Source organism: Dendrobates tinctorius, unplaced genomic scaffold (genome assembly GCF_039654945.1).
Source record: "Dendrobates tinctorius isolate UK_male_01 unplaced genomic scaffold, ASM3965494v1 ptg000051l, whole genome shotgun sequence".
NCBI classification, from domain to species: Eukaryota; Metazoa; Chordata; class Amphibia; order Anura; family Dendrobatidae; genus Dendrobates; species Dendrobates tinctorius.
The window spans coordinates 10,753,543-10,767,414 of NW_027361719.1; the positions used below are offsets into that span (position 1 = coordinate 10,753,543).

Sequence of the window (13,872 nt, forward strand, 5' to 3'; positions counted from 1 at the left end):
GTGTGTTGTGTAGTGCTGTGAATTGGACTTTAATGATATGCACTTGTGTGAACTAGACTTTAATGCTGTGAAGAGACTTTGTGTTTGAATTTTGTGGGTCACTGCCTCTTCACTGCATACGGTGCTACCGATGCACTACACTACTTTATTACTGAGAGCATAAAGTTATTTCATAGAATGGTTTCTATTCTGGCAGACCTGGTACTACCATGTATTATATGGAAACCTATTTATGTGACAAATTATCAACAATCTTACATATGCAGATAATACAACATTGATAGCAACAAGTGTAGTTGGAATGAAGGACTTATTATTATGGAGTGTCAAGATGGAAACCTTGAGTATGGCATTTCTACTCAATACAAGGAAGATAAAGATATTGACTACTGCCAGGATGCATTTGAGATGGATTGCAAGGAATTGGAAGTTGCAGAGGACTTCAGCCTACTAGGATCAATGATCAATCAAGATGCCGAGACAACACCAGAAGTCAGTAGGTACATAGCTATGGGCAAATCACCAATTAAGTCATTGGACAAGGTCTTCAAATCGAGGAACATTTCACTGGCGATGAAGACATGGCTAGTGCATAGTCTAGTTGTCATGATCCAGGATGGGGTTTTGCTTTGGCCCGTCCTGATCAGACTGGGGGTTAATTGTTCTGCCTCTCTCTGGCAGAGGGCAGCTATATAATGCTCACTGGACCTAGGTCCGGTGTCAGTTATACTCCTGCCCTTGGCTGAGTTAGTTGACCTTGTGCGTACGTGTGCCTTGTGCCTGATACCTTGCTTGCTTGTTTGGTTTTGATCCAGTTCTGTCCCTGTTACGAGTTCTGCCTGCCCCTCTTGTATTGCGCTACCTCTCGTGTATGACTCTTTGCTTGTGACCCCACTTCTCTCTGCTCGTACCCTTTGTACCATGTCGCCCTCTTGTGTATGACCTTTGGCTTTATCTGACCACCCGTCTGTTTGTCCCTCCTGTGCCTCGTTTGCCCGTACTGTTGTGACCTCCGTTTTGCCTGACTCTGAGTTGTTGTATGGTGTCCTGTCATATCTGAAAGCAGGACGCTAAGCCCCGCCCCCTTGCAGTCACATGACCATAGGTCCTGTGTCAGCTTGCTAACTTCTGTGTCCGCAGGTCCTGTGCACCTTTACTTTCCGGCGCTGACTGGACCCTGACACCAATAGTTTGAAGCACGCATTGTCACCTCTGCTGCCCTGCTCCACAGGTATCTTTTAGCACTGTTTCTGTACTCAGGACACGCGCACTGGCTCTGTGAGCGAGTGTAGTGCGGTGTCTCTGACATAACTGACCCATACCATTTTTTTTTCTCTGCTCCCATTCTCCTGTGTGTGTGATGGATCCTATGAACGCTCTTTCTGAGCAGGTAAGGCACCTGACTCAGATGTCTCAGAACTCCTTGGAGAACAACGAGTCCTGGCTCAGTCTCAGCAGCTGATCGCTGACACTGTGCAGAGGGTATTCTCATTGGGGGCTTGGGATGTTACATTAGTTTCCCCTGAGTCTCCGGTTAAGTTACCAGATACCTTTTCTGGAGATAAAAGGAAATTCAGAGTTTTCAAGGAGGGCTGTAAGCTTTTTTTTCATTGAGACCTCACTCTTTGGGGGATGAAGGTCAGAGAGTGGGGGTCATTATGTCTCTGCTAAGGGGAGCCCCCCAAGCTTGGGCTTTCTCCCATTCGATCACGGCCCCTGAGCGTATGAATGTGGAAGCATTTTTTGAAGTCCTGGGGCATATTTATGATGAGCCTGATCGAATGCGTATGGCTGAGGACATGGTGATGAGTGTGTGCCAGGGGAAGCACTCAGCCGAGTGGTTTTGCTCAGAGCTCAGATGCTGGGCTGCTGAGGTCCGCTGGATTGACGCCGCCCTCCGGGGTTTGTTCCGTAGAGGCCTGTCTGAACATCTGAAAGATGCCTTGGCTCTCCACCCTCCGCCTGATTCCCTGGAGGAGGCTATGACACAGGCCGTCCGAATGGATCGCAGGCTACGGGCGAGGGGAGTGATGCAAATTGAGAGACCGTCATTCTCCCAAGGAAGGGGAGCCAGTCATACATTGGAAGTCACGGAGATGGGAACCATCGACCTCAAAGAAAATGAAAGGAGACAACAGTGCATGGGAAATTGCTGTTTGCACTGTGGCGATTCTGGACATTGGAAAAAGGATTGCCCCTCCGGTCCACTGACCAACAAGCGAATGAGCCCGGGTGATTGTCATGGAGGTCACCCAGGCTCTCAGGAACCCTTTTCTGCCTTCTCTAAAATGTTGTTGCAAGTGGAACTTTGTTGTGGGAGTATCTCTACATGCACTTTTGCCTTCGTGGATTGCGGTTCATCATTGAAGTTTATTGACTCGGACTTGGTGGCCAGGTGTAAGTTAGGGACAGTTAGGTTGGAGACTCCTATTCACATTGTTGCCATTGACAAAACACCACTGGTTAAGAATATCGTTATGTTTCGCACTGAAGAGTTTCTCCTTAAAGTGAGTTCCTTACACCAGCAACACATTTCATGTTTTGTGATGGACAACCTGCCTGCAGGACTGGAGTTAGGGTTCCCCTGGTTACAATTGCATAATCCTGTAATTAATTGGGAATATCGGGACATTGTTAAATGGGGTCCCTATTGTTCTGAAAAATGTCTTGTTACTGTGTCTGTGTCGTCCATGGGTCTGGAAGGTATTCCGGAGTGCCTGAAAGACTATACGGACGTTTTCTCCAAAAAAGGGGCTGAGGTTTTACCACCACACCGCCCATTTGATTGTGCCATTGACCTGGTTCCAGGTGCTAAATTGCCCAAAGCCCGCTTGCATAACCTTTCGGGTCCAGAACGGGCCACGATGAAAGAATATATTTCCGAGAGTCTCCGTAAGGGACACATTCGTCATTCTGTTTCTCCCGTAGCTGCGGGGTTCTTTTTTGTAATGAAAAAAGATGGTGGTTTACTCCCATGCCTCGATTTTCGTGAGTTAAATAAGATAACTGTGAGGAATACGTATCCCCTTCCACTTATTCCTGATTTATACAATCAGTTGTCCGGAGCTAAGTGGTTTTCAAAGTTAGATCTACGGGGAGCGTATAACCTTATCCGAGTCTGGGACGGAGATGAGTGGAAAACCGATTTTCTCACTACTGAAGGGTTGTTTGAAAATTTGGTCATGCCTTTTGGTCTGACCAATGCTCCTGCGGTTTTCCAAAATTTCATTAATCATGTGTTCTCTGATTTCATTGGATGTTTTATGGTGGTATATTTGGATGACATATTGATCTACTCTCCTGATAAACAGGCTCACATTGGTCATGTTTGGGCAGTTCTCCAAAGGCTCCGGTAGAACTGTCTCTTTGCTAAATTAGAAAAATGCTTATTTTTTGTCCAGGAACTGTCTTTTCTGGGGTTCATTGTGTCTGCTGAAGGGTATCGCATGGACCCTAATAAGGTGCAGGCCATTGTCGAGTGGGTTCAGCCTTGTGATTTAAAGGCTCTGCAGCGTTTCCTAGGATTCGCCAATTACTACCGTAAATTTATAAGGGGGTTCGCACAGGTGGTTAAACCCCTCACAGACATGATTCAAAAGGGGGCCGATATCAAGAATTGGCCAACCGCAGCGGTAGCGGCGTTTCAGTTTCTAAAAAAATGTTTCATGTCTGCCCCGGTTCTTATTCAACCGGACCCGTCGGAACCATTTATTGTTGAGGTAGACGCCTCAGAGGTGGGAGTGGGGGCGGTATTGTCCCAGAGACCCGCCACTTTGACCAATTTGAGACCTTGCGCCTTTTTCTCAAAGAAGTTCTCCCCTGCGGAGAGAAACTATGATGTGGGGAATCGAGAACTTTTGGCCGTACAGTTGGCCTTTGAAGAATGGAGGCATTTCTTGGAGGGGACTGTCCATCATATAACAGTATTTACGGACCACAATAACCTAGCTTACATTGAGTCAGCTAAAGGTTGACTCCCAGACAGGCTAGATGGTCACTATTTTTTTCCCGGATCAACTTCTCGATCACTTTTCGGCCAGGATTTAAAAATGTCTGCCTTGTCACGCAGTTTAGATCCGGTGTCCCCCCTGGAACCTCCATCTTCCATTCTTCAGCCTGGGGTGGTGGCAGATATTTCTAATATGTTGGAACGGGAGATTCGGGAGGCTCAGTCTCTGGCACCTCCGACTAAGCCGGTGGATAAGCTTTTCGTGCCAGCTCAGTTTCGCCTCAAGGTCCTCCGGGAGTTCCATGACTCAGTTCTGGGTGGACATCCATAGATCTCAGCTACCCGGAAGGCCATTGCTAGAGTATTCTGGTGGTCTGCTTTAGCCTCTGATGTTGGGGAATATGTGTCTGCTTGTGATGTTTGTGCCCGTGCAAAACCCCCCCATAACCGGCCGGCCGGGGAATTGGTACCACTGCCAATTCCTGAGAGACCATGGACTTATTTGTCCATGGATTTCTTCACCAACCTTCCCCCCTCCAAGGGTAATACCGTTGTTTGGGTTGTGGTGGACAGGTTTAGTAAGCAGGCACATTTTGTACCTTTGGCAGCTCTACCTACTGCTGAAACGTTATCCAGATTGTTCGTTGAGCATGTGGTGCGGTTGCATGGGGTACCCTTGAATGTGGTGTCTGATAGACGAGTGCAATTTGTTTCCAGATTTTGGAGGGCTTTTTGCAAGAGGTTGGGTATTGGTCTGTCCTTTTCATCCGCTTATCATCCTGAGATTAATGGGCAGACCGAGCGGACCAATCAGTCTCTGGAGCAAATTTTGCGTTGCTTGACCTCAGCCCGACAGGATGATTGGTGTTCTGTGTTACCGTTGGCCGAGTTTGCATTTAACAACCGCATTAACCAGTCTATGGGTACTTCTCCCTTTTTCTGCAATTATGGGTTTCATCCTCTTTTTGGAGAATTTTCCCATTTGAATTCTGGGTGTCCTGGGGCGGATGAGACGATCCAGCGGTTGGGGGAGGTATGGCGGGAGGTCCAGAGTAACATTACGAAGGCCCAGGACAAATTTAAGGTTTTTGCGGACAAAAAACGATTCGAGGGACCGGTGTTTCAGATTGGGGATAAGGTATGGTTGTCCACCAAGAATATAAGGCTCAAGGTCCCCTCTGCGAAGCTTGGACCCAAGTTTATAGGTCCCTATGTAATTACCGAAGCAGTTAACCCGGTGGCTTTTTGGTTGCGGCTCCCGCCATCTCTGCGGATCCCAAACGTTTTCCATAAAGCCCTTTTGAAACCTGTGAGGTCCGGTGGGGAGGGAGCATCAGCTTCCCCACCACCGGTTTTGGTAGACGGGCAGTTGGAGTACGAGGTGGAACGAATTGTCGACTCTAGGTTGGTCCGTCGCGCCCTTCAATATCTGGTACATTGGAAAGGCTACGGTCCTGAAGAACGGTCGTGGGGTCCTGCTCAATCGGTCCATGCAGATCGGTTGGTCCGGGCCTTTCATACCAAGTACCCTGAGAGACCTGGGGGTCCAGTGGCCCCCCCATTGAGAGGAGGGTACTGTCATGATCCAGGACTGGGTTTCGCTTTGGCCCGTCCTGATCAGACTGGGGGCTAATTGTTCCGCCTCTCTCTGGCAGAGGACGGCTATTTAATGCTCACTGGACCTAGGTCCGGTGTCAGTTATACTCCTGCCCTCGGCTGAGTTAGTTGACATTGTGTGTATGTGTGCCTTGTGCCTGATATCTTGCTTGCTTGTTTGGTTTTGATCTGGTTCTGTCCCTGTTACGAGTTCTGCCTGCTCCTCTTGTACTGGGCTACCTCTCGTGTATGACTCTCTGCTTGTGACCCGACTTCTCTCTGCTCGTCCCCTTTGTACCACGTCGCCCTCTTGTGTATGACCTTTGGCTTTGTCTGGCCACCCATCTGTTTGTCCCTCCTGTGCCTCGTTTGTCCGTACTGTTGTGACCTCCGTTTTGCCTGACTCTGAGTTGTTGTATGGTGTCCTGTCATATCTGAAAGCAGGACGCTAAGCCCCGCCCCCTTGCAGTCACATGACCATAGGTCCTGTGCCAGCTTGCTAACTTCTGTGTCCGCAGGTCCTGTGCATCTTTACTTTCCAGCGCTGACTGGACCCTGACACCAATAGTTTGAAGCACGCATTGTCACCTCTGCTGCCCTGCTCCACAGGTATCTTTTAGCACTGTTTCTGTACTCAGGACACGCGCACTGGCTCTGTGAGCGAGTGTAGTGCAATGTCTCTGACACTAGTATGTTCTGTAGCAACATATGGATGCTAAACCTGGATGATAAAAAAATAAGACAGAAGAATACCATCAATATCAATTCCTTGGATTTCAAGAACAACAAGCAAAACAATTTTCATTCATCTATCAAGTCACCATGGCTCGAGATTGAGTAGAATGCCGTTAAATTATTATGTGAATGAACGCCCACAGCTTAGTTATAGTAGCTAATTGCTGGGGAGTTCAGCTGTCGGACCAGTGGTGATCAGATGATTGACAGTTTTCATATGAGTAACTAGAGATTAGAACTAGAGATGTTCAAATCTTTTGAAATTTGAATTCACCAGGTTCGGCAAACTCAAAAATACCCCAAAATTTGATAAACAGTTAATCGATTTCCCACAAATCAGAGTACTGCAAAGCCTTCAATTACTTAGAAAACACATTTTTTTAACACTCATATCTTCTAGGACTATAGCCAAACTTTCTAACCTCTTTTACACAAAGATTTAGTAATATCAAAGTGACATCACCACAGAAACAGATGTTAACCTAGTAACCAGGTAGTAACCAACAGCTCACTTAATAGCACTGATAGACTTTTCATGTTTTTTTTTTTTAAAAAAAATGGTCCAAAAATTATCCGCCTTAGTCATTTGTGAACAGGCAGACTGTTCTGTTGTTCTGTGCAGTACACTAGCACAAACTGATGGTGTCACTCTCACGCTAACTTCATCATAGCACCCTGCATCTTTGGCACCCTGAATTTTTATATAACCTACCTAGTACCTACAGGAGATTTAACATTCACTTCTTTAAGAAGTTTCACTTTGGGAATAATTGTATGTATATTTCCTTCATTTCTTATCTTTAATCCATATGTTTTCCTTCCTGCTCTTCATAAAGGACATTCAGGAAAGACAGGGATAGCCTTCGTTAACTGGGGGCGCCAAAAAATGTACTCCCTAGGGTGCCAACCTCCACTGGTAGGCAAGAGTCAGATAGGTCTGACTGTATGTTATTGGTATCGCTATGGTTATTATTAACCATTGTTTTTTTTACACTGGGTAGGTGTTTTTTAAATATTTAGAATTAAAAATTGCTTTTTAAAGGGATTGTATGTTCACACACATAATTTACTGAAGAGAAGGAGGAGGTCCAGCTGATACAAAGGGCTATTTATTGAAAACTCAGGATAAAATCAGCATCCCGCAGACAATGAGCGGTAACGCAGCTACGCGTTTTGAACACTACATGTGTTCTTTGTCAGAGCTCTGACAACGAACACATATAGTGTTCAAAACGCGTAGCTGCGTTACCGCACATTGTCTGCGGGATGCAGATTTTATCCTGAGTTTTCAATTAATAGCCCTTTGTATCAGCTGGACCTCCTCCTTCTTTTCATATTGCCTCCAAGTGGTCCTCTTGTGGTCTGTGCTGAAAACACGCCACAACAGGTGAGCTGGCTTCACTCTTTTTCACATAATTTACTGTTCCTTAGTCTGTTGACGATTTTTTCATATATGTCACTGTCAGAGGTAACATCATCCTGCTGTGACTGAGATGAGTGATGTGTCATATATTCCACAAATGATCTTAAAATTGCTGTTGGGAGAAGGCACCCATCAAATATGAGAGACCTGGAGCAGTTTGCAAAAGATGAGTAGTTGAAAATTCCATTTGAGAGTTGTAAGAAATAAAAAAAAAAGTACGCGGTGTGATGATATATATTATATATACACACCGTATATACTCGAATATAAGCCGAGATTTTCAGCCCATTTTTTTCGGCTGAAAGTCCCTCTCTGGCTTATATTCGAGTCATATACACCAGGGGGTCGGAGGGGGAGGGGGGTGTCAGGTCATACTTACCCGTCCTGGTGTGGTCTCTGCAGCCCACAGCTTCTTCGCGATCTCCCTTCCTTCCATCAGCGGTCACATGGTACCGCTCGTTAAACTCATGAATATGTGCATATTCATGAGTTTAATGAGCGGTACCACGTGAGCGATGAAGGCAGGAAGGGAGACCCTGGGAGAACGGGGCTGCAGAGCCCGCGCCAGGACTGGTAAGTATAGTGATATTCACCTGTCCCCCGGTCCATCGCTGCTTGCTGCTCTCTGGCACGTCATCTGTCAGTAACGTTCAGACAGCAGAGGGCACGGTGACGTGGTTAGTGAGCGCCGCGCCCCCTGCAGTCTGAACATCACTGACAGATGATGTGCCAGACAGCAGCAAGCAGTGATGGACCCTGGACAGGTGAATATCTCAGGTGCCAGCTGTGACACCGGCACCTGGTCCCAAGCGACGGACTGGTGAGTATGTCATTTTATTTTTAAATGCAGCAATGGCAGCACATGGGGGCATAATCTATGGAGCATCTTATGGGGGCAGCATATAGGGGCATAATCTATGGAGCATCTTATGGGGACAGCATATGGGGGCATAATCTATGGAGCATCTTATGGGGGCAGAATATGGGGGAATAATCTATGGAGCATCTTATGGGGGCAGCATATGGGGGCATAATCTATGGAGCATCTTATGGGGGCATAATCTATGGAGCATCTTATGGGGGCAGCATATGGGGGAATAATCTATGGAGCATCTTATGGGGGCAGCATATGGGGGCATAATCTATGGAGCATCTTATGGGGCAGCATATGGGGGCATAATCTATGGAGCATCTTATGGGGGCAGCATATGGGGGAATAATCTATGGAGCATCTTATGGGGGCATAATCTATGGAGCATCTTATGGGGGCTGCATATGGGGGAATAATCTATGGAGCATTTTATGGGGGCAGCATATGGGGGCATAATCTATGGAGCATCTTATGGGGGCAGCATATGGGGCACACAGCCTAGAGAGTATCCCACATAAAGTCAATTAAAACATAACCTTTAATGAACTATTAAAAGGACATAACACACAAAAACATTACAAAAAAAAGTGCTCATGTGAACCAGTGCTCAATAAAAAATGGTTTGGTCTCACCATTGGTATTAGATATAGCATTCCAGCATCAGGGCGTATCCTGCTGGAGAGACGATCCACTCATGGGGAGCTGAGACATGGGAATACCAGTGTTAATGTAAAGTGTTCCCCTACACTCCCTGTCATGCCCCAGTGTTACTCCTGTCCTAACAAGGACAGGTCCCAAGTGGATCTTGTAGTAGACACCCCCAGTGATAAGGGGAAAAATAGACAGAAGCTCCCTACGCGTTTCTTCCCCAATGGTGGTGATACATCAGGGGAGTCGAATAGATATAAAGCAGTAGGAAAGGATATATAAAATTAGTGTTATCCGTTAAGTCCACAGGCCCTGCAGTGGCGAGGTGCCTAACAAACTAGTGTGACTGTCCCTGTCACTACCAAGTGGAGTCCTGGAGGGGAAAGCACATAGACTCTTGATAAAGACTCCATTATTGGTATGCTCCACCCCAGCATCTGACATCAGATCGTAAACTGCTACTGATATTAACCCCCTGCATTCCATCAGCTGCTACCGATATTAACCTCCTGTTTTCCAAAATGCAGGACACATGCAAAGAAACGGCCATATTACCTATTGTTTCTAATATCATATTTCATGCGTCTAAAGTGTGATGGTATCATAAACAGGTTAATGCAGCCTCTTCCTATATTCCAAAATACTGGACGCGTGAAACAGAAACTGCCACAGTGCACATAATTACCAGAATCGCATTTAATGCGATCAGAGTGTGAATAGCGTCCTAGGGCAATAAATACAGCTGCTACTGATATTAATCCCCTGCATTCCATCAGCTGCTACCGATTACCAGAATCGCATTTAATGCGATCAGAGTGTGAATGGTGTCCTAGAGCAATAAATACGGCTGCTACTGATATCAACCCACTGCATTCCATTAGCTGCTACCAATATTAGCCTCCTGTTTTCCAAAATACAGGACTCATGCATGCATGCATGCAAAGAAACAGCCATATTCCCCATTGTTTCTAATATCATATTTCATGCGTCCAAAGTGTGAATGATCTCATAAAAAGGTTAATGCAGCGTCCTCCTATATTCCAAAATACAGGACGCGTGAAACAGAAACTGCCACAGTGCACATAATTACCAGAATCGCATTTAATGTGATCAGAGTGTGAATAGCGTCCTAGGGCAATAAATACAGCTGTTACTGATATTAGTCCCCTGCATTCCATCAGCTGCTACTGATATTAACCTGTTTTCCAAAATGCAGGACGCATGCAGGGAAACAGCCATATTACCCATTGTTTCCAATATCATATTTCATGCGTCCAAAGTGTGAATGGTATCATAAAAAGGTTAATGCAGCCTCCTCCTATGATCCAAAGCACAGGACTGCCACAGTGCACATAACTACCAATATCGCATTTAATGAAATCAGAGTGTGAATGGTGTCCTAGGGCAATAAATGCAGCAAGTCTCTCTGATACTCTAAGCATAAACCGCACACTAAAGGAATGACTTTGGAAGGAAAGCACTGCAATCCCATTAAAGAGATGTCAGGCAGTCAGGGATATTCACTCAAATTGTGTATATCATTTGCACTGATCTTATATTTAAAAATCCAAAATGAACAGGGTGAAAAATACCGTCCTATAAATATTATAATGAGTTATCAATTAATGACTGGGGGATGGAAGATTTTTTGATATCCACCGAGTATAATTATAGATTATACTCAGGAATCAATAGAATTTGTGAACCAATTATCTGGGCGAATCGACAAGAGGGGCCAAAATATCAGAAAAAAATATGTAATGATGAGTAGGTATACAAAATGTACACTTAGTATCCCCAGAGGAACTCCACCTCAGTACCTGATTTAATTTTTGACATACACTGCCTTCAGAATTGTCCTTGTGTAGACTCTTATTTTCAAGTTTAGCCCAGGACATACAGCAAAACAGAACGGAGTGTCAAAAAGATACAGAAGAGATAATCTCCCTTCATATATGATAATTAAGCAATCCTGTTTTTTAGTCTGACTCTATAGCTCGCAGGGCCCGGAGCAAACTTTCCACAATGTACTAGAATTTTCGGCAGACCAAAAGATCCACCAAGCAGATGAGAAAAGGAATATATTATAGAAAGCAGCCAAAATTTAAATGCTCATTCAAACCAAGGGGATGGCATGTATTCAATAGAAAAATCCACCTTGTTTCCCTTTGTAGCAGCATTTTATCAAAATCACCTCCCCGTGGAGGTATCTTGAGTTTATCAATACCCATAAAGCGGATGGTGCCAGTATCCCCTCCATGTGTGCCATTTATATGTCTAGCAATGGGGGTATCCCTCTGGTTACGAATATCCCCCAAATGCTCACCAATACGTCTTCTGAATTCTCGGATCGTTTTCCCAATATAGGTCATTCCACAATCACATTGAGCCCTGTAAATACAGTCATATGTTAAAGTTTGGGCACCCCTATTAATGTTAACCTTTTTTCTTTATAACAATTTTGGTTTTTGCAACAGCTATTTCAGTTTCATATATCTAATAACTGATGGACTCAGATATATTTCTGGATTCAAATGAGGTTTATTGTACTAACAGAAAATGTGCAATCTGCATTTTAACAAAATTTGACCGGTGCAAATGTATTGGCACCTCAACATAAAAGTGACATTAATATTTCGTAGATCCTCCTTTTGCAAAAATAACAGCCTCTAGTCGCTTCCTGTAGCTATTAATGAGTTCCTGGATCCTGGATGAAGGTATTTGTCACCATTCCTGTTTACAAAACAATTCCAGTTCAGTTAAGTTTGATGGTCGCCGAGCATGGACAGCCTGCTTCAAATGATCCCACAGATGTTCAATGATATTCAGGTCTGGGGACTGGGATGGCCATTCCAGAACATTGTAATTGTTCCTCTGCATGAATGCCTGAGTAGATTTGGAGCAGTGTTTTGGATCATTGTCTTGCTGAAATATCCATCCCCTGTGTAACTTCAACTTCGTCACTGATTCTTGCACATTATTGTCAAGAATCTGCTGATACTGAGTTGAATCCATGCGACCCTCAACTTTAACCCCTTCACCCCCAAGGGTGGTTTGCACGTTCATGACCGGGCCAATTTTTACAATTCTGACCACTGTACCTTTATGAGGTCATAACTCTGGAACGCTTCCATGGATCCCGGTGATTCTGACACTGTTTTCTCATGACATATTGTACTTCATGTTAGTGGTAAAATTTCATTCAAATAACTTTCGTTTATTTGCGGGAAAAACGGAAATTTGGCGAAAATTTTGAAAATTTCGCAATTTTCCAACTTTGAATTTTTATGCCCTTAAATCACAGAGATACAGCACACAAAAAACTAGATAACTAACATTTCCCACATGATTACTTTACATCAGCACAATTTTGGAACCAAAATTTTTTTTGTTAGGAAGTTATAAGGGTTAAAAGTTGACCAGCGATTTCTCATTTTTACAACACCATTTTATTTTTAGGACCACACCACATTGGAGGTCACTTTGAGGGGTCTATATGATAGAAAATACCCAAAAGTGACACCATTCTAAAAACTGCACCCCTTAAGGTGCTCAAAACCACATTCAAGAAGTTTATTAACCCTTTAGGTGCATCACAGGAATTTTTTTGAATATTTAAAAAAAATGAACATCTAGCTTTTTTTCACAAAAAAAATACTTCAGGTTCAATTTTTTTTATTTTACCAAGGGTAACAGGAGAAATTGGACTGCAAAAATTATTGTGCAATTTGTCCTGAGTACGCTGATACCTGATATGTGGGGGGGAACGACTGTTTCGGTGCATGGCAGAGCTCAGAATGGAAGGAGCGCCGTTTGACTTTTTCAATGCAAAATTGGCTGGAATTCAGATCGGACGCAATGTCACGTTGGGAGAGTCCCTGATGTACCTAAACAGTGGAAACCCCCTACAAGTGACCCCATTTTGGAAACTAGACCCCCTAAGGAACTTATCTAGATGTGTGGTGAGAACTTTGAACCCCCAAGGGCTTCACAGAAGTTTATAACATACAGCCGTACAATTAAAAAATCATATTTTTTCCACAAAAATGATCTTTTCACCCTCAATTCTTATTTTTCCAAGGGTAACAGGACCCTAAAAGTTATTGTGCAATTTGTCCTGAGTACGCTGATACCCCACATGTGGGGGTAAACCACTATTTGGGCGCATGGCAGAGCTCGGAAGGGAAGCAGCGCCATTTGACGTTTTTGGCTGGAATTGAGATCGGACACCATGTCGCGATTGGAAAACCCCTGATGTACCTAAACAGTGGAAACCCCCCACAAATGACACCATTTTGTAAACTAGACCCCCCAAGGAACTTATCTAGATGTGTGGTGAGCACTTTGAACCCCCCAGTGCTTCACAGAAGTTTATAATGCCCGGGCATGAAAATAAAAAAATCGTATTTTTTCCACAAACATGATCAATTAGTCCCCAATTTTTTCATTTTCCCAAGGGTAACAGGAGAAATTGGACCCCAAAAGTTGTTGTCCAATTTGTCATGAGTACGCTGACACCCCATATGTGGGAGAAAACTACTGTATGGACACACGTCAGGGCTCGGAAGGGAAGTAGTGACGTTTTGGAATGCAGACTTTGATGGAATGGTCTGCGGGTGTCATGTTGCCTTTGGAGAGCCCCTAATGTAC

The 13,872-nt window shown here is 44.5% G+C and overlaps 1 protein-coding gene across 4 annotated transcripts in view; it reads left to right on the forward strand.

The window, feature by feature from the left end:
- The window catches only part of LOC141091287 (uridylate-specific endoribonuclease D-like), a 144,860-nt gene that overhangs the window by 111,870 nt on the left and 19,118 nt on the right, over window positions 1-13,872 (forward strand). The gene's annotated exons all lie outside the window — the stretch shown is intronic.